Source organism: Musca vetustissima, unplaced genomic scaffold (assembly GCF_032173495.1).
Source record: "Musca vetustissima isolate MV318-11 ecotype Yass unplaced genomic scaffold, APGP_CSIRO_Mvet_v1 utg11543, whole genome shotgun sequence".
Lineage (NCBI taxonomy): Eukaryota > Metazoa > Arthropoda > Insecta > Diptera > Muscidae > Musca > Musca vetustissima.
Genome location: NW_026882310.1, coordinates 185,398 through 213,303, shown reverse-complemented (window position 1 = coordinate 213,303; position 27,906 = coordinate 185,398).

Sequence of the window (27,906 nt, the reverse complement as noted above, 5' to 3'; positions counted from 1 at the left end):
ACAAGTCTTTTGGAGAACTTGCATAGGTATCCATAATTGGACGACTTTCCATTGCTTCCTCATGAAGCTTTTTCGATATAGAGAATTTTCTATAGGCCTTTTATTGATGGAATTCTTTTGCAGAATTGCCTATACACGATAGACCTTTATATAGACCTCTATGGTTCATCTGGTTCCTATTGTTCCAGTGTTTTTTGATTGCCTAGAGCATTTTGATCCAATCGTTTATTTAGATATTCTGTTTTTTTGACCGAATTAAATGACGTATACCAATAAATGATGGAACTAATAGAAACTATGAACCTAAATTAATGTCCTAGCTCTTTTAGTGGAGCAAAAGCGGTTTGCGATTTCCTCATTCTACTTCAATCCCTTTTTCATAAAACTATGACCTTCACAGGTCTTTTAGATTAACTTCTGTACGTACTTCAGTTGAAAGACCTTTTATAGCTGGAAGGTCTTCAACATTATATATTGTAGGATATATCCTTCTTCAAGCCTTCTGTATAATATTTTCTATATGTCTTCTATTGATTGCATACCTTCTGTCGGCTCTTCTATTGCTAAACGATCTTCAATAGGTATTATATTTACATGAAATGTATTCTTCTATGAGTTCTCCATGGAAAAATGAGGAAAGCGCAACTGGCCTACAATCATATGTTAGGAAGGCATAAGGAAGGATAGGTTCTACAGATCTTATATGGGTTGAAGACTTTCTACAGACACGATAAATATAAAATGCAGTTTTCTTCATTGAACTATTCTACGAAATCATTTACATGTCTTCTTATAGACCTCTTCAGAATACTCTTCGTGACATTTTTTGGGCTCGTCTGGAGCCAGACTCATTAAGCTCTCTCATAGACCTTCGTCATAACTTTTTTAGCATAATGGTGGGTACGTAGGTTCTTCTTCTGGCTTTCCTTTTCATTGCAAAACTTAGATCATCAAGCTCGACTCGAAAGAGTATAAATAATCACTTAAAATTACTTTGAAATGATCACTGCCCTTACAAGGCAAAATTCAAATAACAAAAATTAATTTCAGCTGAGCACGACTAGGGCTCGAACCTAGGTCCTCGGAGCAACACAAATATTGCCAGACCACTTAACGTTCTGAGCCATCAATACACTTCCAAAACGATTGCGCAAAAACATGTGTATACCATGGAAGAAATTGTAGGTTTGTGGATGGATTATCCATCGCTACAACAAAAATCTGCTTTGAAAAGGACTGTTCCTAGAATGAAGACAAATGTCGAACTTTGCAAATTTGAATTTAATTCGCATATGTAAGTTTCGCATCAGAGCGGAATAAATTCAAGTTATCAACGTACGACCTTTGTAAAGCCACATAGCCCAATATGCCTGATGAGCCGCTTAACCAACGGGGAAACGCGTCACATAATGGGGGGTACGTAGGTTCTTCTCCTGGCTTTCCTTTTCATTGCAAAACTTAGATCATCAAGTTCGACTCGAAAGAGTATAAATAATCACTTAAAATTACTTTGAAATGATCACTGCCCTTACAAGGCAAAATTCAAATAACAAAAAAAAATTTTTTCAACTACTCTCTATAAATAAAAACATCTCCTTTGCATGTGATAATCATGATAATCTAAAACAAGATCTTTTTAGATATTCTTAGCATCTGTTATCTTGTTACAGTTGACTTCACTTCGAACCCGTTAAAGACATACAACTTCCCACGTCTATAATCACCTCAGATGATAAATTTTTTGTTGTCAAAATTTTCTCATCTCATAATATAATGATCCTGGGAAAATCGGCAATGAAGCGTAGTCAAGTGTAACAGCTGGTATTAGGAGGTAAGAATTATCAGATAGTGGATACTGCGTAAATTTCCACTAACGGAATATGGCATTCAAAAAAATTCCCACCATGTGCACTAAAATAATTGCCTAAGAAATTGATGTGAATTTTTGCAGACATGTTCCCACAATTAACACCATTAGACAATCGAAAAAATTATAATCTGCAAGCTAAGAAATTTGCAGACACGAACCAAGGTACTATTAGGTTTCAATAAACATTGCTACTTACCACGAACGAAATGCGTCTGTGTCTTATGGCAGAAGTTGTAGCATGAAGGGCTTTGCCACTAAGGTAACAGCTATGGAAGCTGGTGGATATCATGACCATGTTGAGTTACAAAGGTGAGAATTTGCAGAAGACACCATCTGGAAAAATAAAACAAAAGAAAAATCAAGTGTTACCTTAGGACCATCTTTCTCAGGTAATTAGCAAATTAATGAGGAGCCCTTCTTTTTCTTCTGAATGGTACTGGGAAAATAGCGTGAGATGCTGTTGCGCTTCAGGTGAAACGATGCATATCATGGTATTAGGGGAACAGACTTTTACAGACAATTTTAGTCACATTAAATGGTTAAATGAAAATACAAATAAAGAGAATTCTATGTGAGGTATTGTATATCCATCAATGAGAGAGAAGATATAGTGAATTTCTCTCTTTAAAAAAAGTTCTCTGCAGAATCAATGTCCATCAATTTCGAATTAATAAAGTGTCTCTAAATTGTCTGAAAATTTGGTTGACTATATGGACAGACCTCTTTCTAACATGTGATTGTAAGCCAGGGACATTCAGGATTCTTATTTCATAATTTCACTTCCTATGATTTCCTCCAAATGTTTCCAAGAAAATAACTTAATAAAGAGAACGACTCCATAAACAGAGGATGAGCTGCACTGTTGTAGACATACTCCGAAAATGTATCCACTTTGTCCCTTTTGAGACGATCCATTCCTGACCTCTCCACATGTTTTGTTACTAGCTAACCCTCCTCCTCTTTCAGCTATTAATAGAATTTTTGAATTTTCTATTCAGAACTATTTTCGCTCCCACATCACAGTTCTCCAATTTGATCATAGTCGTCGTAGGTATTTTCCCTTTCCACCTCTTTTTAACAACGACCCCATACAGTTCATAGTATTGTCACAAAATCAAAGTAGCAGCATGCTAACAATTCTGATCACCCAGTCAATTGTTACACATGGTTTCACATCACTTAACACCAGCAGCAGCATCCCACGGACAGACACATTTGTTTACATTACGGATCTGAGGGCTGCTGATGATCATCACATCACGAACTGTGTGTTTTGTTTTTAAATGACTGGGTCACGCTCAAAATTTTGTAACGCATGTGAGATGTAACAAAAAAGTGCATGAGTGTGGGGAAAAGGGTAACATCAGTAGGATGAATAGTTTTTAATAGTTTTTAATGAATAGTTTTTAAAAAATATCGAGCTCATGGTCTGGGGGATGCAAAATTCTACATGAAAGCCCTTAAAGTGTATACGAGGGCAGTTCGGAAAGTTCTTAGCCTAGTACAGAAAACGCGGTAGAAAGAGAAAAATGTTATGTGTTAAATTTTTGTTAATCGGATTTTATATAATAAACACGATTTTTGTACCGATTTTAAGCACCCTTTCTTGCTCAGAAATCCCTTCATAAAATGTGCTTTAAAAAGGACTGTCGGAGTCGTCTGAAATTAATTTGTGGGAGACATACCCGAATACCTTAATTTTTCAATCGGCGTTGTAGCCAAAAACCCGATTTTTTGTACCCGGTTTTAATCAACCGTTGAAAGGTTTAAGCATATAATTTTACAGCTAACAATATTTTTTGCAATCACATGGAATAAATTTCCAAGGCGAGCCTAGTTCCATTTCACGCTCGACTTCATTCAGCGTGACCGATATATTAGGCTTTCATAACTTATAGCCAATGAACTTCTGCTAGCGATTTTCATTTTTTTTTTTTTTTTTTTTTTTTTTTTTTTTTTGCAAAATTTCCACATTCATTTTCCCAGAACCGAAGTCAATTAACAAACATTTACGAAACGAAACGTCATGGGAATGAAAATCACCAGAGTATAACTGCCAGTGATAGAGAAGTAAACGACATAGCCACTTAGATACTCTTAACTATGAAATAGACTCTCCGTGAGAAAATGAGAGAATAATAGAATGACTGTAGTCATTATATGCCTGAGTTCATAAAGCGGAACACTATATTGGGAGAACATAATATTGGATAAAAATAAATGGATTTCAAAATGTTGAAACAATTGCGAAATTTGACTATAGAATTGAAAAAAAAAAATAATAAAACATGAAGATTCAGCTCAAAAGACAGAGGGGTTCTGTGACTTACTTACTTACTATGCTGGCTTATGACAGAACGGTTGTTTAATAAGCCAAGCTTAAAAAAGTTTTCCAGGCGCGTCGGTCTTATGCGCACCTCATCCAATTTGAAAGACTATTTTCCGAGATGTTGTCTTCTGCTTGATCTTTACATTGGGTTCGTGGCCTTCCCCTTATGCGTGAACCATCACTTGGCTCGCTTTTATATGCCTTTTGAGCTGGGGCATCATCATCCATTATCACAAGATGGCCTAGCCAAAGTAGTCGCAGCAGCCCGATCCGTCTGACTATACCAATGTCTTAGAATAGATGGTATTTCTCATGGTTCATTCGACGTCGATATTCACCATCGAGGCAGATCGGCCCATAGATCTTCCGGAGAATTTTTTCTCAAACACTCCATGAGCTGCCTCATATGCTTCCGCAAGTACCCATACTTCTGTGGCAACTATCGAAATATTCACCGGCGAACCCACAAAGAATATACAGTCGAAATCGTTTATAACGACACTATTTAAAAAGGCATATCGGTTATACTGACTTATTCAAAAATCCCGAGAAAAGTTCTGCCATTTGTCGTTTATTACGACATATCGCTTATAGCGATCAATTAATTTGATAACCTTAAAGGCATTTTCCAAAACGAAGTAACTAATTTGGCATCTAAGTAGACAATCAAGTCAAGGGCCATCTATGTACGGTAATTCCTTCTATGTACTGTAATTCCCATCACTCCTTAACCGTTAGGCTATCGGCCTATCAACCGATCATCATTTGAAAGGTCTTTAAATTCTCTTTTCAGTAAATAAATCGGATATATACCGGCAACATTTAATTAACCACCACTCCTATCGGCTCGACTGTACATTAAAACAGTTCGACAGTTTGTCTACCAGCCGGACATCATTAGATATGTCTTGAAGTGGGGATATTATATGAGAGGTCTCGAAGTCCTCTTTCCAGATTCGATATATATGCAATTTTCTGAAAAAAATCCGCCACTCCTTAACGGTTCAACTGTACTTCTAACAGAGGGGCATCAATTGAACGTTCTTGAAGTACTACTTCCAGTATGGAAATCAAATGTATCCCATATATTTTTAGGTTTTCGAGATATATTCAATTTCCTGTAAAAATCCAGGGACATTCCTATTTAAGGTCATTTTCAAAACGATTGGTTCGATTTGCGTATACCAGCAAGGCATCATTTGAAAGGTCGTGAAGTCGTATTTTCAGTATGGAAACAAATAAGTATATCCGATATATCTTTTTAGATTCTCGAGATATGCGCAATTTTTTGTCAAAATCCAGGGACTTTCGTATTAACGGTAATTTTTTTATTTAATTTGTTATTAAATTTCCACATTCGGTTTTATAAAATTTGTCTAATGTATACTGAGAAGGGTCGATTTTTTATTTGAAATATTTGTCAAGGTCTATTGATGAACGACGATTTAAAGAAAATATGATTTGAGGACAATTGATCATCAATATACTATCTTCCTCTGTCAATGACGACATGTGTTCTATTATACAACTGCTAGGGTATTTATGGGCTATCGCTCCCTAGGACAGGTCATTATTAAGCTTTGGAAAAGGATCTGCCTATTAAAATTTGTTTACAAAATACCAGATTCTTTTTCCTTTAAGGTTCCATATCAATCTTATGGTGACATCCACAAACTAAGCCCGATTTTTCATTTCATGGTCCACAACGAAACATAACAGGTGCACAGTAAAACCTCGCTCGTAATCGAGTAAATAATATTGCAAATATTATTTAGATTTCAAACCCCAATAACTTCCATTGCCATGACGTCCGTGTTTGGGAGATAGTTTCATTCTTAAGTGGTAATATGGAAAATAATTTCTTATATTTTTAGTTTGCATTTTATGAGAACCTAATACAAGGTTCCAGTCAATAATTTTGGATTAAAGAGAATATGGCATGACAAAGAGAGAGAAATCAAACGCTGCAGTGATTTTTCATTCCCATGACGGCCATAGGTGTGTGATAGTTCGTCTTGTCATAAATTTCAAATTGATATGCTATCATATATTTTATGAGAACCTGGTTAATGGTTCCAGACAATGATTTTTAAAATTCTGATGGTTCCTTCATTCATTTATCTCTTGGAAGGTTATTTTCCATTTTATGGAAGCCTAATAGCTGGTTCCACTCAATGATTTTGGATTAGAGTGACAATAATGCAAAAATAAATATCCGTAGAAAAGAGAGGTGGTATTGCTGAATATATTCTCTTTGTTTGTTCTTAAAACCGCCAGTGGTTCAACTTCAGTGATAATTCTTTCCCATGACGCTGTTCGTGATATACAATTCGTGTGCGCTTCTCAGAGGCTATGGGAGAGTGATAATGTAAATTTGCAATTTTCTTCAAGAATAACCGCAACTAATTGCGGCCTGAAAGTGTACTGGTGTCATTTTATGGGCTCCCAGTGTAAGACAATTGCATTTTGAGGAAAATTGGATTAAATGTAATAACTATGGGAACAATTTTCTTTTACAGTAGTAATTTTCTTTTACTGTAGAAACATATCGAAGAAGTGGAAATTATCCTGATTCAGTTTAAAAAGAAAACAGAACCACCGATTAATCATTTTCCCACGAATTTTTATTTATGTATGTTGATGGTTCTTAGCAATAACCTGGGAATATTAAGTATTTTCTTTTACATTGGCGATATGATGAAGAGCAAAATATTATCCTCCCCCAAATGGAAAAAAACTAAACCTCTGATTGGTCTGATTCTCCCGTTAAGTTCTTATTATTATTGTTGCTGTTCGTTACCAAAAATCTATTTACTAACGTTAGGCTACATTTTCCTTTTAAAATTCATTTCCACTTGGCGTAACCGCCTAACAGGCTAACAGAATGCTTAGCCACATTTTTTGTTTGCAAAACGAAAATGTGTAAAGAGAGAACATCTGTTGGTGGCCTTGCTGAGAAAATTTCAATGGACTTGAAAATTATCACACATGGCTGAGAATCAGTCAATGGATCCACTCTTCGATTCATGAAGTGTGACTTGCATGAACTATAAACAGAAAGAGAGAGAGACAGAGAGACATACAGAGTAGTGGCTAGCTAACCATAACGTTTTGTGCATAAAATCAATTGGGCGATAAGGCAGGCAAGCAGACAGACAATCATTGGAGTGCAACTAGCCATTGCATAGACAGGCCATTGATTGTTGAAATACGTAGGTAAATGGAAAATTCAAATGGAAATTGTGATTATGATACGAGGTCCTTTCAAAGGAATGACAAATTGATAGTAGAAGGAAAGACTTTTAGAAGTTTTTTTATGTATAGAAAGTATATAAAAGGTCGTTATTTTGAAGGAATAAGATAAGAACAACCGCAACATCTTGAAAGTATCTGGAACGTCGTCTGTCAGACTTCTTGGGAAATTTTCTATAAATAGAAGACCTCCAATGGAACTTTTATCTCCTGTATACTGTCGAATTGATTGGTAGATAGGATAGAGATATTTTAATATCCGTGAAGTAGCCTGCATTCAATTTCAAATTGCCCTCCCTCAATCGGTATTTTGGAGAGATATAAAGAGATGTATATCTCTCCAGAGATCAGAGAGTTATTTTCTAGTCATTTTTTGCTAAATGCATACAGCGGAACCTTATACCAGGCCGACATAATTTTCTAACAAATATTTATTTCAAATCGTTTATAACACCAATTGTTTACAATTGTTGAAATTTGCAACTTCACTCTCCCATAACTAGTTGGAGTAGCTGGGGCAATTATCATTAACATGGACGTCATGGGAATTCAAACTCAGTGGTGTATAGCATTTGTTGGCCAATGCTATTCTAGTGAAGTGGAATGGCAAATAATCTGGGTCACAAAAAATTTAAAAATCTAAAAAGGAAATTAGAAAATAGAAATAATTTGGATCTCCAAAAAACTTCGTCTGTATAGAAACCTTATATAGGTACTCTAAAAAGAATTCCAACTCCGGAATGTGTCTCTATACAGAACCTGCATCTCTTCCAAGGTTCTAGAATGCCGTATATTGTCTTAACAATCCATAAGGACCGTTTATAATTATGTTTAAATAAAATAGGAAGGTAGGTCCTAAATAGGAAGGTCTCTGGATTTCTCCAGATCATTGCATTGTCTAGCATCTGAAAAGATATATAAACTATCTAATTTCTTTACTGGATAGACATAATTAGGAAGGTACCCGGATTTCTTTCAGCAAATTGCATCTATTTAAAATCTGAAAAGATATAGGATATATCTCACATTTTTAATGGAAAGAGGGCTTGAAGATCTTTAAAATAAATAAAAATTTAGTAGGTTTTGGTTAATTAAAAGTCTTTTAGAAATGTATCGATCTGTATGGTATCCTCTTCAACTTTATTTAGAATCCTGATAATTTATTCAGTATATAGAAGCCGTGTACAAGATATTCTGTATCTTAAGTACCTCAAGATGGTGTTCTCTATAAAGTTGATTTCTAGAAGTTCATTTATCATCTAAATATTTTAGATGTTTATCTTAATAAATAAAACCTAAGAAGTATTGCATATATTTAGTAGGACGTTTATAGTTTTTTTCTGCCTAACTTCCAATTTCCACACACCCTTAAATGTTCACATTTCAGCATTGCAAATGTTCGTTCATCGAATGGCTAGTTGCCCGCCAATGCCTCCAAACTTATCGCCCAATTGATTTTATGCACCAAACTTTATGGTTAGCTAGCCACTGCTCTGTATCCTCTCTGTCTCTCGTTCTGTTTAGAGTTCATGCAAGTCACACTCCATGAATCGAAGAGTGGATCCATTGACTGATTCTCAGCCATGTGTGATAATTTTCAAGTCCATTGAAATTTTCTCAGCAAGGCCACAATTGGAAGTTCTCTCTTAACACATTTCCGTTTTGCAAAATATGGTGGCTAAGCATTCTGTTAGCCTGGTAAGGCGGTTACGCCAGATGGAAATGAATTTTAAATGGAAAATGTGGCCTAACGTTAATAGATTGTTTGTTTGGACAACAACAATAATAATAATAAGTAGTAAAAGGGAAAAAGACCAATAAGAGGTTTAGATTTGTTCCATTTGAGTCAGGATAATATTCTGTTCATCATATCGCTACGGTAAAAAAATACTTAATAATCCCTGACAAGGATCATCAACATAGCCTGAATAAAAATTCAGTGGTTCTGTTTTCTTTTCAATTTGGGTCAGGATAACTTCCACTGCTTCGACATATCTCTACTGTAAAAGAAAATTTGTAGATGTTCCATATTTCAATTCTCCTCAAAATTCAATCAAATGGAACGTCTAAGACTGGGAGCCCATAAAATGACACCAGTACACTTTCAGACCACAATTAGTTGCGATTCATTTTCAAAAAATTGCAAATTTACATTATCACTCTCCCATGGCCTCTGAGAAGCACACACGAAGTGAACATCACGAATAGCGTCATGGGAAAGAATTATCACTGAAGTTGAACCACTAGCGGTTTGAAGAACAAACAGAGAAATATTTAGCAGTACCACATCTCTTCTCTATGGATATATATATATATATATATATATATTTTGCAATATTGTCTATCTAATCCAAAAATCATTGAGTGGAACCAGGTAATAGGCCACCATGAAATTGAAGAAGACCTGCCGAGATATAAACGAATGAAGGAAACTATCTGACTGACTCAAAAATCATTGACTGGAACCAAGTACCAGGTTCTCACAAATTATGTGATGGCATATAAATTTGAAATTTATGACGAGACGAACTATCACACACCTATGGCCGTCATGGGAGAAGAGACCCACTCTTGCGTTTGATTTTTGAAATTGGAGAAAATGTATAGCAGGCTCTCTTAATTTTGCCGCACTGCCTTCAAATCAAAATAATTAACTGGAACCTTGTATTATGTTCTCATAAAATGCAAAATAAACATTAAAGAAATAATTATCCAGATAACCACCAAAGAATGGAACTATCACCACAACCATGAACGCCATGGGAAGGAAAGACATTGAGGTTTGAAATCCAAAAAAATATTTGCAATATTATTCAAACGATTTCGGTTATATTTACTGGGCACCTTCTATCACTCGTTATGGACCATGAATTTCAAATTCTGGTTTAATTTCACAGAGCCTAGTAATGACCTTCCCTAGGGGATAACCTATAAATACCCTAATAGTTGTAATATAGAAAAATTACCTCATTAGCAGAGAAAGGAATAATATTCCTTAACAATTGTTCTTGAAAAACTATTTAAATGATGTTACCCAAAGTTCGGAATGGAACCTTAAAAAGAGAAAGAATCTGGTATTTTATAAAAAAAAAATCTGAGAGTTGTTTAAAAAATAATAATAGACTCTAGAAAATAGTTTTCAAAATCTAACCCTATTGTTGGGCTTTAGAAAAATACTTTTAAGAAAAATATTTAGAGGACAGAAGAAGATCTCAGCTCTTCTATGACAGAATATGAAGACATTTGAAAGTAGACCCTATTATCCTTACATTTCAATTTTAATTTTATCCTCCCTTCCTCCTTCTCCTTTCAAAATATATCCTCCTATGACAATGTTTAGTTGCACTTCAGTATCCGCCGTCCACTCAAATTGCCTGCCCTTACTAATAGCCGGCCAACCATATGACTTGTGTCTTTCTCTCTTCTATACTTCAAATTCTGCATTGCAACAACAACAAATATCACCGGTAGCGACATGGTTGGATCCATTGACTGGTTCTCAACCATGTGTGATATGTTTTAGTTGAGCGCATCTCTTTTGTTGCATGGTTACAACATATTCTCTTTTCCACTCAATAGGTGGGGATGGGTTCTTTTATTTCTGGGAGCCTAATAACTGGTTACGCCAAGTGAACTTGGAGAATGGAAATTATGGATAGGTTGCTTGGAAGGAGTTGGATATTTCGTGGCCAGTGGTGAATGGATGGATACGGAAACTTGTGGATTGTTCATTGAAATTGATTATCGGAGTATGGGAGGAGTAGTGGAGTAGTCTCTTGCAGCAAGCGTAACCAGTTATTAGGAGCTCAGCATGGATTAGTTGGTTATTGTATCTATCCATCACACCTGACTGCGAGAGTAATTCAATGGATCAGTTGCGCTGAGAAATAACAAAAATAAAATCATTAAAAATAGTGGGAGCTAGTGAAATGAAATATGTTAGTTCTCTTATGTACAAAAAGAGATTTATGTCCTACTCAATTTTCAGCATGATGGTCTCAGAGTTTTCAGGACATTTATGGCAACTACAGCAATCTTTAAAATAGTTAGCCAATAAGCTTAGGATTCCCATGTATTTTTAATATCTACTTTTTGGAAATTAAATATACATCTCTATTCGGAAATTACGCTCCTAAAAACACCTCCCCTCCACCTTATCCACTTTATGTTTGCTTCCCCTTCAATGGCCAGTTGCACTCCGCTGCTATTTTTCTCATTCAAGTGTAGTACTTCATAGTTCGTATGGTGTTCTCGTTGGCTGGTTTCATTCATTCATTTTTATCCATTCCAAGTGTAGTTGGTATTAGGTGGCCATGGATGGACGGATGAATGACTGGCTGGCCACAACAAAAATATTCTCACTATTACAGATGACGTGATGATGAACATCACTGCTAACGAACAACGAAACGATTTTCGATCCATTGAATGGTTCTCAACCATGTGTGATGGTTGGAAGTTTTTTCCTGTTGTTGTTTTTGGTTTTTCTCTTCTTCTCTTTATGGTAATGCAGCCCGGCGGCTGCTCTCTTCATGGTGTGTGCAATAATATTCGCAAAGAACTTGTGCTGAATTTCTGTTTGCCTGTTAGCTAAGTCATGCCAGCATGAAATTTCATTTGCTGATTGGTTGGCTGACTTGACTGATTGTGTGGTTGGTTGCCTATTTGGTTTGGTGTTTGAAAATAATGAATTTTCAATAAGTTTTTTTTTTTTTTTTTTTTTTGAAACAGTCCAATGCATTCATTCGCATTGAATTGAATGTAGGCCAACTAAGCAGGTCATAGTTGAGTGGATGCATAGTACTTCGGCGTAATTGGACACGCACATTTTATTTTGGCAACAACAAAAAAAATTTGGAAGAAAATTCGATGGAAAAATGCTGCCAAAAAATGGTGCAGATCCTCTATGTAGGAGCTGGGCTATATCAAACATTGAAAAAATATAGAAAATTGCAAAAAAGAAATTGGTTGAGAACCAGTCAATGGATCCAACCATATCGCTACCGGTGATGTTTGTTGTTGTTGCAATGCAGAATTTGAAGTATAGAAGTGAGAAAGACACGAGTCATACGGTTGGCCAGCTAATAGTAAGGGCAAGCATTTTCACTGGACAGCGGATAAAAAGGTACTGAAGTGCAACTAGACATTGTCATAGGAGGATATATTTTCAAAGGAGAAGGAGGAAGGGAGGATAAAGTTCAAATTGAAAAAGTAAGGATAAACTGATCTACTTTCAAAGAAAAGCTGAAATCCGTCTTCTTAGGGCTGTAGGTCCTCTTTTGACATAGAGGAGCTGAAGGTCTTCTTCGGTCATAGAAGATCTTCTTCTTTCATAGAAGAACTGAAAGTCTCTTCTGTCATAGAAGAGCTGAAGGTCTTCTTCTTTCATAAAAGAGCTGAAGGTCTGCTTCTTCATAGAAGAACTGCAGGTCTTCTTCTTCATAGAAGAGCTGGTGGTCTTCTTCTTCATAGAAGAGCTGAAGGTCTTCTGCCTCATAGAAGAGCTGAAGGTCTTCTGCCTCATAGAAGAGCTGAAGGTCTTCTGCCTCATAAAAGAGCTGAAGGTCTTCTGCCATAGAAGAGCTGAAGGTCTTCTTCATAGAAGAGAATGAAAGAAGAAGACCTTCGGTTCTTCTTCTTTCCAAGAAGAGCCGAAGGTCTTCTTCTGTCATTTAAAAAATCCATGCCTAAGGATAAACGTTTAAAAAATATTTTTAAAAAATCTATATCACTTATACCCAAGTTCACCTGTAAAGTTTTCAATAAGTTTTTGTACAGCGCCCTCTATTGACACAAAATACTACTAATTTCACTTCTGCGCTCTGTCAGTAAGTTCGTAAGGTACAATATTGAACGATAGAGGGCCATTTTGGAATTCAAATTTGTTTTTGTCCACGTATAAAAAGTTGTTCATGGCATTTTGCAAACTATGAGGTTATGTGTAGGTCTTTTTTCAATCAATTTCAATTATATTTCAAATAAATGGTTCCGAATATTTTTTCAAAACAAATGTCACGAACACCCATTAGCCAGTCATTTGGGCCAAATTTAAAAACAATTTGTCATTCTTATTAGCCGCCGTTGTTAATACCTCTAAATACCTAAGTAATGAATAGGCGAACAGCCGGCGAAGAAAGTTTTTGAGCCAATTTAGACACAAAACTAGGCACATTTGGGCCAAATGACAGCAGCCGAAAAAAAAACATTTAACACAATAAACGTCTAAATGAGGTCTATCTAAATTGGGCCTGCCTAACTGGAAAAAGTAATAAATAAAATTTTGCCAACTTCAAATGCTGAGATCAAATGACGTCTATGGAACAGGTTGGCAGAATACGAAGACCAACAACATCATTACTATACACAACCATGCCAACCCGCCAAACAGCCAGCCAGTGGCTGTCTAACAACTACCAGTTCCATTGAACTTTTATCTCTCGCACACACCCAGACACACATTACTTGCCGCCTATAGACAGTAGCAATAAGTAAAGTAATAACCTAAAAAAACAGACGAAAGAAAAATCAAACAACCCACCACTATTGGATGGCTGGCTGGTTGAATGGCCTAAATGAAATGACAACAAAACCTTGGATACGGCTAATGAACTTTTTTCTAACTGGGGCAGCAAAACCTTGTAACACTTTTTCCCTGCTCTGACAAGAGGCCATGACAATGGTTTCACGGTCAATGACCTTATTTCCTCAATTGGATGTGTGTTTTGAGGGCTAGAGACCCTGACACATTTTCCGCTCAAACGTTGGCCTCAAAAAGTAATTTCCTTCAGAATGCGGGTTAAGGTTGTTCGTTAAGCTTTTTTGTTGTTGTTTTTTGTGAGCCATGAAATTGATATTGAGAAAGGCCATCTGTTTAATTTTACTGGGCGAGCAGAAATGTGGTGGAGGTCGATGTAGTCGACACATTTCCGCCGCCAAAGTAACATTACTATGAACTAATAAAATATTTGGGTTAGTTTTGTTTATATATGGAACAAACACACACACACATGTATACAAATATTTTTTTTTCTTTGTGGGCACACTGTTGGCCAATACTGTTGGCCCATGAAAAATAAACACATGAACTTCCCGACTGTATAAATAAAGAAAAAGAAAGAACAACAACAAATACAAAGGTAAATAAATAAAAAAATGATGGTTTGCTGATAGATAAAAATGTGGAACAAGAGGATTCTGATTAAATAAACAAAAACAATTCTAAATAAAACAAATAACTGATAGGCAAGAAAAAAAGGTGGGTGGATTCCTCCCTATAGGTCAATCGCGAGACCATAAAAAAATATTTTTAAAAAATACAGACTATAAAAATATTAAATTTTTTTAATTAATTTTTTTTAAAATTCCAACTCTTATCAATGGTATTTGAAAAAAATAATTGAAAAAAATCGACAAATCTATGCCTTGGAGTATAAACACAACCAGAGAGTCAGTAGTCTTACTTAGCTGGCTTGTGAAAGAACTTTCGTTCCATAAGCCGAGCTTAGAAAGATTTCCAGGTACGATGGTCTTTTGCGCAGTTTTTCCAATTTGAAAGACCATATTCGGCAATGTTGTCTTCCACTTGATCTTTCCATCTTATTCGTGGCCTTCCCCTTCTGCGTAAACCATAAGCTGGTTCGCTTTTATATGCCTTCTGGCCTGGGGCATCTTCATCCATTCTCACAACATGACCTAGCCAACGTAGTCGCTGCAGCTCAATACGTCTAACAATGTCGATATCCGAGAATAGCTGGTAAAACTCATGGTTCATTCGACGACGATATTCACCGTTAACGCAGATCGGCCCATAGATCTTTCGGAGAATTTTTCTCTCAAACACTCATAGAGCTGTCTCATCTGCTTGCGTAAGTACCCATGCTTCAGATCCATATAACAGCATGGGTAGTATCAGCGTCTTGTAGGGTGTGAGTTTGGTCTGGCGGGAGGTGGCCTTGCTTTTGAGTTGTTTGCTCAGACCATAGTAGCATCTGTTGGCCATCACTATCCTTCTCCGAATATCAAAACTGATGTCATTCGTTTTATTTATGGCGGTACCAAGGTATATAAAATCTTTGACTACCTCGAAGCTGTAGTTCTCAAGTTCCACAACCAGAGAGTCAGTAGTCTTACTTAGCTGGCTTGTGACAGAACTTCCGTTTCATAAGCTTAGAAAGGTTTCCAGGCGCGTCGGTCTTTTGCGCAGTTTTCCAATTTGAAAGACCATAGTCGGCAATGCTGTCATCCACTTGATCTTTCCATCTTATTCGTGGCCTTCCCCTTCTGCGTGAACCATCAGCTGGTTCGCTTTTATATGCCTTCTGGCCTGGGGCATCTTCATCCATTCTCAAAACATGACCTAGCCAACGTAGTCGCTGCAGCTCAATACGTCTAACAATGTCGATATCCGAGAATAGCTGGTAAAACTCATGGTTCTTTCGACGACGATATTCACCATCAACACAGATCGGCCCATAGATCTTACGGAGAAATTTTCTCTCAAACACTCAAAGAGCTGCCTCATCTGCTTGCGTAAGTACCTATGCTTCAGATCCATATAACAGCATGGGTAGTATCAGCGTCTTGTAGGGTGTGAGTTTGGTCTGGCGGGAGGTGGTCTTGCTTTTGAGTTGTTTGCTCAGACCACAGTAGCATCTGTTGGTCATCACGGTACCAAGGTATATAAAATCTTTGACTACCTCGAAGCTGTATTTCTCAAGTTCCACAGTTGGTCCGAGTCTACTGGACGTTTTGCGCGTTGATACCATCAGCTTGATCTCCTCGTCGTTTACTGCCAGACAAACTTTGGCAGACTCCTTCTCAATTTGTTCAAAAGTGGCTGTTACCGCTCTCAATGTTCGACCCATTTTGTCGATGTCATCGGCGAAGACGAGTAACATGTGTTGTTTGGTGTACAGATTGTCATTTCTTTTCACTTTTGCCTCTCGTATGACCTTTTCAAGCAGGCTGTTTAAAAGGTCACACGACAAACTATCACCTTGTCTGAATCCTCGTTCGGTATTAAAGGGCTCCGAGAGGTCCTTTCCGACTTTAACTGCTGATCTTGTGCTAGTTAAAGTTATCCTGCATAGCCGTATTCATTTTGTAGGAATGCCTAACGCAGACATGGATTTATACACCTCTGGACGGATAGGGCTTTCGAATGCGGCTTTATAATCGACGAATAGGTGGAATGTGTCGATGTGTTTTTCGTGGGTTTTTTTAGAGTGAAAATCTGGTGAAAATCTGAAAAATGGTGGATTTGCCAAGTCTGAAGCCGCATTGGAATGGTCCAATAATGTCATTGACCATTGGCTTCAATCGTTCACACAGCACACTGGACAGCACTTGCGATGGGAAGGATACTTATTCCTCTATTGGACATGCATTCTTCTAGCCAAATTGTACTATTCAGCTTTACCAGCATCTGACCACCAGTCTTGAACAGTTCGTCTTGTAGCCCATCGGCACATGCTGCTTTATTATTCTTCAGCCGATTGATTGCTATTCTGACTTCATCTTGGCTAGGTGGTATACACTCTATACCGTCATCTATTTTTGGTTCTGAGGTATCCTCTTCATCGCTACTATTTGATACCAGAAGTTTTTCAAAATGCTCCTTCCAGATCCTCAGCATGCTGTCTGTATCTGTCACCAGGTTTCCTTCTTCATCTCTACAGGAGGATGTGCCTGCACCAAAGCCTTCGGTTTGGTGGGAGGACAGTGACCACAATCGAGATGAAAGAGGGAACAAGATAAGCCTGGACTTCTTCATATTAAAGCCAATCAGAGCCGTTGCTTGGTATCTATCATGCCCTTCGCCTGTTATTAACCTTTGAAAATTAATTTTAAAAACAATTCAGGCTTCTGAGTAAAGCCGTAAATTATTATTCTGAAAAAAATATACGCTTCTGTGATTCTCATATCTATTATAGGGATTCCAGTTTCAAAATCAGCGTTGGTATTATTTACTCTGTTATCAAGTTAACAGCAATTTTAGAAATTAGATAGTAAACAAAAAAATAAGATAATTTAAAAAATATATTTGTTTGTTTGTCTTGTTCATTGATTCTTGTTTTTTGTTTTCTTTATGATTACCACCGACTACGACCATATAAGGAAAAACAGGGAAGTTATGACAAGGGTAGTTAACAGAAAATCAGATTTGGATAGAAAGGTTCGAAAAAATAAAAAAAATAAGAGAGAGCTTAGCTAAAATAAAAGTTCAATAAAATATTGGACTTTAACCAGACTATCGGATCTTCATCCAAATATTTTGAATGAAAAAATATCGGGTAAATGGTTGGGGATAAATATAACCAAAAAATTGTGACAGGGACATATTTTCAGGGGAACTGTTGGATGGATTTTATTTATAGAAAACAAAGCTCGCTTTGGTAATTTCAAAAAAAAAAAATAAGTATATTTTTTTTAAGTTTGGAATTCAAAATTTTCGAAATCGTTAATAAAGAATTCCAATTAAATTAAAAAACTTCACATCTTTTATAATATTGAGTAGGGAAGGTGACGAATTTAGACTATATCACAACATCTCTTCCTTTCCCCTAGAAAATTATTTTAGAGGAATCTACGCCTATTGGTGGACCTTAGAAAAAAAATTCGTAAAAAATCCACTCTTATTTATAGACCTAGTGATGTGGTGGTCCCACAACCTTATATCCCCAATCACATTAATAATGTTCTCACCCATTAAGAACTTCCCTAAACTACTTTTATGAATCTCCCCCTTACAGTCTATTTTATTCTTCAAATTTTCGAATTCTCTTTTGTGACTCTTCTCAACACATTTATTTGTCATTGACACTTGAAATCACATATGACGTGACAATCGTGAGGTGTGTCTCTGAAACAGGTTTATAGCCGTATAAATAACAAAATTGTTTAATGAGCCTATGATGGCTCATGAGGTCAGTGACCTCAGGTTAAACATACTCTTAATAGTTTTTGTGACTCGCTGAACTTTAAACTATTTTCTGTGTTTCTTTTTTCTGAAATCCTATTCCAAATATATAGATAAACTTCCAGGTTTATTTACAAGGGCCCCAAACAACAAAGCTTTCCCTAAATATAAATTAAATAATATACAAAAATATTAAGGGCCTCGGAATTTAGTTATATGGTCAAACTGAGAGGTAGTTCCAATCTCAAGCCATGTCATTAACCGATTATGTATTTAAAAATCCATTTTAGGCCCCTTGAACTTCGGTTGACATCTGTGTTATCTGTGAGCCTATTCGAAATTTTAATGAAAACTTCCAGGTTTGCTAACAGGGGTTCTTCTCCAAATAACAAAGCTTAGACTTGATAGGGAAACAATTAAAAATAACATGACATTTTAGTTCTTTCAAAGACTTATATGTTGGGCGCCACTTTGAATATTTCTCTGTTATTTATTTTTTCAACTACAAATGTTTTCATTTAATTTACTCAACAGTCAAATTAGTTTCCAGTTATTATTTCTACGGTTTAATTTTTAAACATTTGCTTTCTTGAAACCGGTTTCGATATTTATTATTTTTGGAGAAGAACTATTTTTATGTTCACACCTAACTAGTTGGCATTAACCTTTGTTATTTGTATTTCTATTTTAATTCCATTCTTCATTTCAGGTCTTTGAACTTGGCTTGAAGTGCCCAACTATTCTATCTGTGAGCCTATTCACAATATCATTGAAAACTTCCAGGTTCAATATTTTTATTGGGGAATCAAAGCTTTGAAATGCAGGGAAAAATTCTAAAAAAAAAACTTTGGGAAGATATCCCCAAGATAGATATCCCATCCCAAATGGGGATAGTCTGTGACTTTTCAAACATTATTTTTTTTTAAATTTAAACATGAGCTTGACTCGTATATTTTTTCACAGATTCCGATTTAAGCCATGTTTGCTGCTTGCTAAGCCAGAACAATTCTTAGGAGGCCAATTACCGATTAACATTTTGTCAATTTTCAAAATTTATTAGAGGTCTTTGAACTTAACTGCGATTGCTTTCGAATATTTCTGTTAGCCTATTTCAAATAACATTGAAAACTTCCAGGTCCATTGGGGCACAGAGAAGCTAAAAAAACAACAAAATAGTGTAGAACTTCTGAAGATTCAAAAACCGAAAACCTGTTACCAACCAAAACAATCATCATTCAAGTGGGGGAGATGGAGGATACCTACATAATTTTATGTTGGCCTATTCCAAATAAACAAGAAAAACTTTCAAGTTTCCAAATAAGGAAACCGAACTTTCGGTTGAATGATGGGTGCAGATACGCAAGTTAAAAATTTAAACGACGTGATTTTTTACAAATATTTTTTTAAACGACTATTTACAGGCGTCGGGAGAAAAGGAGAGATGAAATAATAGAAGAAAGAACAAGACAAACATGAGCGTGAATCGAGATGTACTGTAGTCAGAATGAAGTCCGAAAATTCTACCAACGGGTAAAACACCAACCCGAAGGCTTTGATACAGGCACATCCTCCTGTAGAGATGAAGAAGGAAACCTGGTGAGAGATAGAGACAGGATCTGGAAGGAGGATTTTGAAAAACTTCTGGTATCAAATAGTAGCGGTGTACAGGATACCCCAAAACCAATAATAGATGACGGTATAGAGTGTATACCACCTAGCCAAGATGAAGTCAGAATAGCAATCAATCGGCTGAAGAATAATAAAGCAGCAGATGCTGATGGGCTACAAGCCGAACTATTCAAGACTGGTGGTCAGATGCTAGCCAAGCTAGCCACCTAGCCAAGATGAAGTCAGAATAGCAATCAATCGGCTGAAGAATCATAAAGTAGCAGGTACTGATGGGCTACAAGCCGAACTATTCAAGTCTGATAGTCAGATGCTGGTAAGGAGCATGTATCAGCTGATTAGTAAAATTTGGCTAGAAGAATGCATGCCCAATGATTGCAATCTCAGCACCCTGTGTCCTGTGCACAAACAAGGAGAGAAGGCAAGATATGTGCGAACTATAGAGGACTAAGTCTCCTTCCCATCGTATATAAAGTGATATCCAGCGTACTGTGTGAACGACTGAAGCCAATGGTCAATGACATTATTGGACCATACCAATGCGGCTTAAGACCTGGCAAATCCACCATTGACCAGATTTTCACTCTGCGCCAAATCCTGGAAAAAACCCACGTAAAACACATCGAAACATCCCACCTATTCGTCAACTATAAAGTCGCATTCGACAGCCCTATCCGCTCAGAGGTATATAGAGCCATGTCTGCGTTTGGCATTCCTGCAAAATTAATACGGCTATGCAGGATAACTTCAACTGGCACAATCAGTTAAAGTCCGAAAGGACCTCACGGAGTCCTTTAATACCGAACCAAGATTCAGACAAGGCGACAGTTTGTGTTGTGTGACCTTTTTAACATTCTGCTGGAAAAGGTCATGCGAGGGGCAAAAGTGAACAGAAATTGCACTCTGTACACCAGGCAACATACGTTACTCGCCTACGCCGATGACATCGACATAATAGGTCGAACATTGAGAGCGGTAGCAGCCACATTTGAACAAATTGAGAAGGAGTCTGCCAAAATGGGTCTGGCAGTAAACGGCGAGAAGACCAAGCTGATGGTATCAACGCGCAAGACGTCCAGTAGACTCGGACCAACTGTGGAACTTGAGAACTACAGCTTCGAGGTAGTCAAAGATTTTATATACCTAGGTACCGCCATAAATAAAACGAATGACATCAGTTTTGAAATTCTGAGAAATATAGTGATGGCTAACAGATGCTACTATGGTCTGAGCAAACAACTCAAAAGCAAGGCCACGTCCCGCCAGACCAAACTCAGACTCTACAAGACACTAATACTACCCGTGCTGTTATATGGATCTGAAGCATGGGTACTTGCGCAAGCAGATGAGGCAGCTCTTGGAGTGTTTGAGAGAAAAATTCTCCGAAAGATCTATGGGCCGATCTACGCTGACGGTGAATATCGCCGTCGAATGAACCATGAGTTGTACCAGCTATTCTCGGACACTGACATTGTTAGACGTATTGAGCTGCAGCCACTACGTTGGCTAGGTCATGTAGTGAGAATGGATGAAAATGCCCCAGCCCAGAGGGCAAAGAAAAGCTGATGGTTTACGCAGAAGAGGAAGGCCACGAATAAGATGGAAAGACCAAGTGTAAGACAACATTGCCGAACATGGTCTTTCAAATTGGAAAAACTGCGCAAAAGACCGACGCGCCTGGAAAACTTTTTTAAGCTCGGCTTATGGAACGAAAGTCCAGTCACAATCTAGCTAAGTAAGTAAGTATTTAAAGGCGTAGATTTTTTAAAAATAATAAAAAAATCTTCTATAATATGGCAACTCTGTTTAGAATACAAGCTAAGAAATCTCTCAAAATACGTCACATAAAATGTGAATGAACTTATCTTCATTTATTTTGTTGTTTAATTGTTTCCTCATTCTTTTAGCTACGATCAGTTTGTTTATTTTTTCTATTTCTAGCTAAAGGTTAATGAACTTCATTCTCGCATTGTTGTTGTTTTTTTTTCTCACAACAATATTTTCTATGAAATCACAACAACAACACACATTGTTTATCAACAAACAATAGTCTTCTTAATTGGTTTTCTTAAAATGTCTTAGCTACCTTTCACATTTTGCTGATTACCTGGTACCACTCAAGACGTTGACTTCCCGATTTATCCCGTCTTGAGAAATTTACAAGAAGGCAATCTCCAAAAATGGGGAACACTTGTGGTTTCCCCTAAGAAAATTTGGAGGAATTTTACAAGAAGAAACTATGACAATTTTCCCCTTCTTTGAGGGAGCTCTCTCACTCATTTCGAACCCCATTTCTTTAGAAGTTTGTCTAGGGGTCTTCAAAAGTACCAGGCTGGCAGGTTGGGTAAGAAACGAACATGAAATTTTTAGATTTTTTATTTTCGAAATCATACACAAGAAATCTTAAGAAACAGTATGAAGAACAACAACAACAAAAACCCCAGCACGTGAAAGAATGAATGAATGAACAGCGACGACGACGATATGGAACTCAACCACAAAGAAGCCAACCAAGAAAACCTCAATAATTTATCTTGAAAAAAAAACACCGAAATAAATATGGGGCATACGGAACGGCACACAGCAAATACACGTGCTTACTTTTGTACATACAAAAAAATACATACATACACATGTATGTATTTATGTATGACATACAAAACAAAAAAAATAGGGTGTGACACCGTTACAATGGAAGACATGTAAAAACTGTTGTAACCTGGATGGTCTTGAATACTGAACTTCACCCCGAGTATTTATTTTTTTTTCTTTCGAAGAAGGTCGCTATAATTGTTACAACAAAAACAGAGCCGAACACATGTAACAACAAAAATAAAAAGAAACAACAACAACAAGTCAAATAATAATTTTCTACAGAGTCACATGCCTGCATACACACACACACACGTACATATTTATGTTACCACCACAAGACGTTACAAACGCACCAGCATATTTTTGGTCTTTGTACTTCTGTCACGGGATGGCTGCTCGGTCACAACACATGGTGGTGCAATATAGAGACATTAACCCTTCGCAGACCTAAATATTACTTACTTAGCTGGCTTGTGACAGAAATTTCGTTCCATAAGCCGAGCTTAAAACAGATTTCCAGGCGCGTCGGTCTTTTGCGCAGTCTTTCCAAATGAAAGACCATGTTCGGCAATGTTGTCTTCCACTTGGTCTTTCCATCTTATTCGAGACCTTCCCCTTCTGCGTGAACCATCAGCTGGTTTGATTTTATATGCCTTCTGGGCTGGGGCATCTTCATCCATTCACACAACATGACCTAGCCAACGTAGTCGCTCAATACGTCTAACAATGTCAATGTCCGAGAATAGCTGGTACAACTTATGGTTCATTCGACGGCGATATTCACCGTCAACGGCCGATCGGCCCATTGATCTTTCGGAGAATTTTTCTCTCAAACACTCCAGGAGCTGCCTCATCTGCTTGCGCAAGTACCCATGTTTCAGATCCATATAGCACGGGTAGTATCAGCGTCTTGTAGAGTGTGAGTTTGGTCTGGCGGGAGGTGGCCTTTCTTTTGAGTTGTTTGCTCAGACCATAGTAGCATCGGTTGGACATCACTATCCTTCTCCGAATTTCAAAACTGATGTCATTCGTTTTGTTTATGGCGGTACAAAGGTATATAAAATCTTTGACTACCTCGAAGATGTAGTTCTCAAGTTCCACAGTTGATCCGAGTCTACTGGACGTCTTGTGCGTTGATACCATCAGCTTGGTATTCTCACCGTTTACTGTCAGACCCACTTTGGCAGATCCCTTCTCGATTTGTTCAAAAGTGGCTGTTACCGCTCTCAGTGTTCGACCCATTATTACGATGTCATCGGCATAGGCGAGTAACATGTGTTGTTTGGTGTACATAGTGCCATTTCTGTTCACTTTTGCCTCTTGCATGACCTTTTCCAGCAGGATGTTAAAAAGAGCCCACGACAAACTGTCACCTTGTCTGAAGCTGCAGTTCTCAAGTTCCACAGTTGGTCCCAGTCTACTGGACGTCTTGTGCGTTGATACCATAAGCTTGGTATTCTCACCGTTTACTGTCAGATCCACTTTGGCAGATCCCTTCTCGATTTGTTCAAAGGTGGCTGTTACCGCTCTCAGTGTTCGACCCATTATTACGATGTCATTGGCATAGGCGAGTAACATGTGTTGTTTGGTGTACATAGTGCCAATTCTGTTCACTTTTGCCTCTCGCATGACCTTTTCCAGCAGGATGTTAAAAAGAGCCCACGACAAACTGTCACCTTGTCTGAATCCTCGTTCGGTATTAAAGGGCTCGAAGCTGCGGTTCTCAAGTTCCCCAGTTGGTCCAAGTCTACTGGGCGTCTTGCGCGTTGATACCATCAGCTTGATCTTCTCGCCGTTTACAACCAGACCCACTTTGGCAGACTCTTTCTCAATTTGTTCAAAGGTGGCTGTTACCGCTCGCAATGTTCGACCATTATATCGATGCCATCGGCGTAGGTAAGTTACATGTGTTGTTTGGTGTACAGAGTGCCATTTCTGTTCACTTTTGCCTCTCGCAAGACCTTTTCCAGCAGGATGTCAAAAAGATCACACGACAAAGTGTCACCTTGTCTGAATCCTCGTTCGGTATTAAAGGGCTCCGAGAGGTCCTTTCCGACATTAACTGCTGATCGTGTGCCAGTTAAAGTTATCCTGCATAGCCGTATTAATTTTGCTGGAATGCCAAACGCAGACATGGCTTTATACACCTCTGAACGAATAGGGTTGGCGAATGCGGCTTTATAGTCGACGAATAGGTGGAATGTGTCGATGTGTATTTCGTGGGTTTTTCCCGGATTTGACGCAGAGTGAAAATCTGGTCAATGTTGGATTTGCCAGGTCAGAAGCCGCATTGGTATGGCCCAATAATGTCATCGACCACTGGCTTCAGTCGTTCACACAGTACGCTGGATAGCACTTTATATGCGATGGAAAGTAGACTTATTCCTCTATAGTTGGAAATATCGTCTTGTGTCCTTTTTAGGTGCACGGGACACAGGATGCTGTGGTTCCAATGATTGGGCATGCATTCTTCTCGCCAAATTGTAGTAATCAGCTGGTGCATGCTCCTTACCAGTATCTGACCACCAGTCTTGAATAGTTCGACTTGTAACCCATCGGCACCTGCTGCTTTATTATTCTTCAGCCGATTGATTGCTATTCTGACTTCATTTTGGCTAGGTTGTATACACTCTATACCGTCATCTACGATTGGTTCTGGGGTATCCTCTTCACCGCTACTATTTGATACCAGAAGTTTTTCAAAATGCTCCTTCCAGATCTTCAGCACGCTGTCTGTATCTGTCATGGTATACACTCTATACCGTTATCTATTATTGGTTCTGGGGTATCCTCTTCACCGCTACTATTTGATACCAGAAGTATTTCAAAATGCTCCTTCCAGATCCTCAGCACGCTGTCTGTATCAGTCACCAGGTTTCCTTCTTCATCTCTACAGGAGGATGTGCCTGACCCAAAGCCTTCGGTTTGGTATTTTACCCGTTGGTAGAATTTTCGGACTTCATTCTAACTCCTGTACATCTCGATTTGCTCACGCTCACGTTTTTCTTGTTATTTCTTCTTTCTTCTGAAAATACGTTTCTCCTCTCTCCTTTTCTCCCGATTTTATTCTTAATCCGATTGATTGCTATTCTGACTTCATCTTGGCCAAGTAGTATACACTCTATACCGTCATCTATTATTGGTTCTGGGGTATCGTTTTCACCGCTAATATTTTATACCAGAAATTTTTCAAAATGCTCCTTCCAGATCCTCAGCACGCTGTCTGTATCTGTCACCAGGTTTCCTTCTTCATCTCTACAGGAGGATGTGCCTGCACCAAAGCCTTCGGTTTGGTATTTTACCCGTTGGTAGAATTTTCGGACTTCATTCTAACTCCTGTACATCTCGATTTGCTCACGCTCACGTTTTTCTTGTTATTTCTTCTTTTTTCTGAAAATACGTTTCTCCTCTCTCTCCCTTTCTCCCGATAATTCTCCATCGCATTACCTGTTGCTACTGTTCGCAGGGTTGCCCTATACGCTGTGTTTTTCATATCAGTAGCATTACGACACTCCTGATCATACCACTGATTTCTTGATGGTAGTCTTTGGTACCCAAGTGTTGCTTTTGCTGCAGTTTGTAGGGAGTAGGCAACTGCCACTTCTATATTATTATCGGGACAAGGGGTGCTTTCATCAAGCAGTTGTGTTTGCAGCTTTTCGACGTCAAATTTCCGTGTTACATTAGATCGCAGAACTAAATATTGGTCTCTAAAAAAATATTTTTAAAGCCCGATGTCTCATAATTGTCTCTAAAAATATTTTTTTTAAAAATCCACGCCTGAGGATAGTCTCTAAAAATAATTTTTAAGAAATCCACTCCTCCACGTCTCTAAAAATAATTTTTAAGAAATCCACTCCTCCACGTCTCTAAAAATAATTTTTAAGAAATCCACGCCTGAGGATAGTCTCTAAAAATAATGTTTAAGAAATCCACGCCTGAGGATAGTCTCTAAAAATAATGTTTAAGAAATCCACGCCTGAGGATAGTCTCTAAAAATAATTTTTAAAAAATCCACGCCTGAGGATAGTCTCCAAAAACGATTTTTAAAAAATCCACGCCTGAGGATAGCCTCTAAAAACGATTTTTAAAACTCCACGCCTGAGGATAGTCTCTAAAAACGATTTTTAAAAAATCCACGCCTGAGGATAGTCTCTAAAAATAATTTTTAAGAAATCCACGCCTGAGGATAGTCTCTAAAAATAATTTTTAAAAAATCCACGCCTGAGGATAGTATCTAAAAATAATTTTTAAGAAATCCACGCCTGAGGATAGTCTCTAAAAATAATTTTTAAGAAATCCACGCCTGAGGATAGTCTCTAAAAATAATTTTTAAAAAATCCACGCCTGAGGATAGTATCTAAAAATAATTTTTAAGAAATCCACGCCTGAGGATAGTCTCTAAAAATAATTTTTAAAAAATCCACGCCTAAGGATAGTCTCTAAAAACGATTTTTAAAAAATCTACCCCTGAGGATAGTATCTAAAAATGATTTTTAAAAAATCCGCGCCTGAGGATAGTCTCCAAAAACGATTTTTCAAAAATCCACGCCTGAGGATAGCCTCTAAAAACGATTTTTAAAACTCCACGCCTGAGGATAGTCTCTAAAAACGATTTTTAAAAAATCCACGCCTGAGGATAGTCTCTAAAAGTAATTTTTAAAAAATCCACGCATGTCCCTCAGTGGGTTAATCGCTTACACACACGCTGCACATGTAATATGTGCCTCCATATTTTCCATCCACCATGTAATGAACTAACTACAACCACCACCGCTATCTTTTCCACTATCGACCTCCTGCATTCATACACTTGTCCGCTGCCACATATCAACAGCAACAAAAACAACAAAACAAATACACTTGTGCCCTTCTCTGCTTTCCTGTTCAAAATTATGAATATGAATAATTTTGTTGATTTCCGGTAATGACATGTTTGACGAATTCTTGTCATAATTCTATGCTGCCCGGCACAGGCGGATTTCAAGAAGAAGAAAAAATACTGAAGAATGCCTTATGAATAACAATGACAAATAATCTGTCGACAACTGACAACCGAACAAAATCGGGGGTCATAAATAAAAATATTTTATGTTGAAATTCAGGAAATTTCGACGTTTGCAATGCTGGGCTGCAAGGAAATGTGGAAAGTTGTTTTGTTGTAAAATTTATTGTTTTTTTTTTTAGGAAAAAAATAGAAAATTTTGAAAACTAGAAATAAATTTGTGAGGTTATGTTAGGTTAGTTTTTGATTTCAAATACATATTCCACTTACATCGATGACAAAGCAAGATAAGGGAGAAGGGTGTGAGGGAA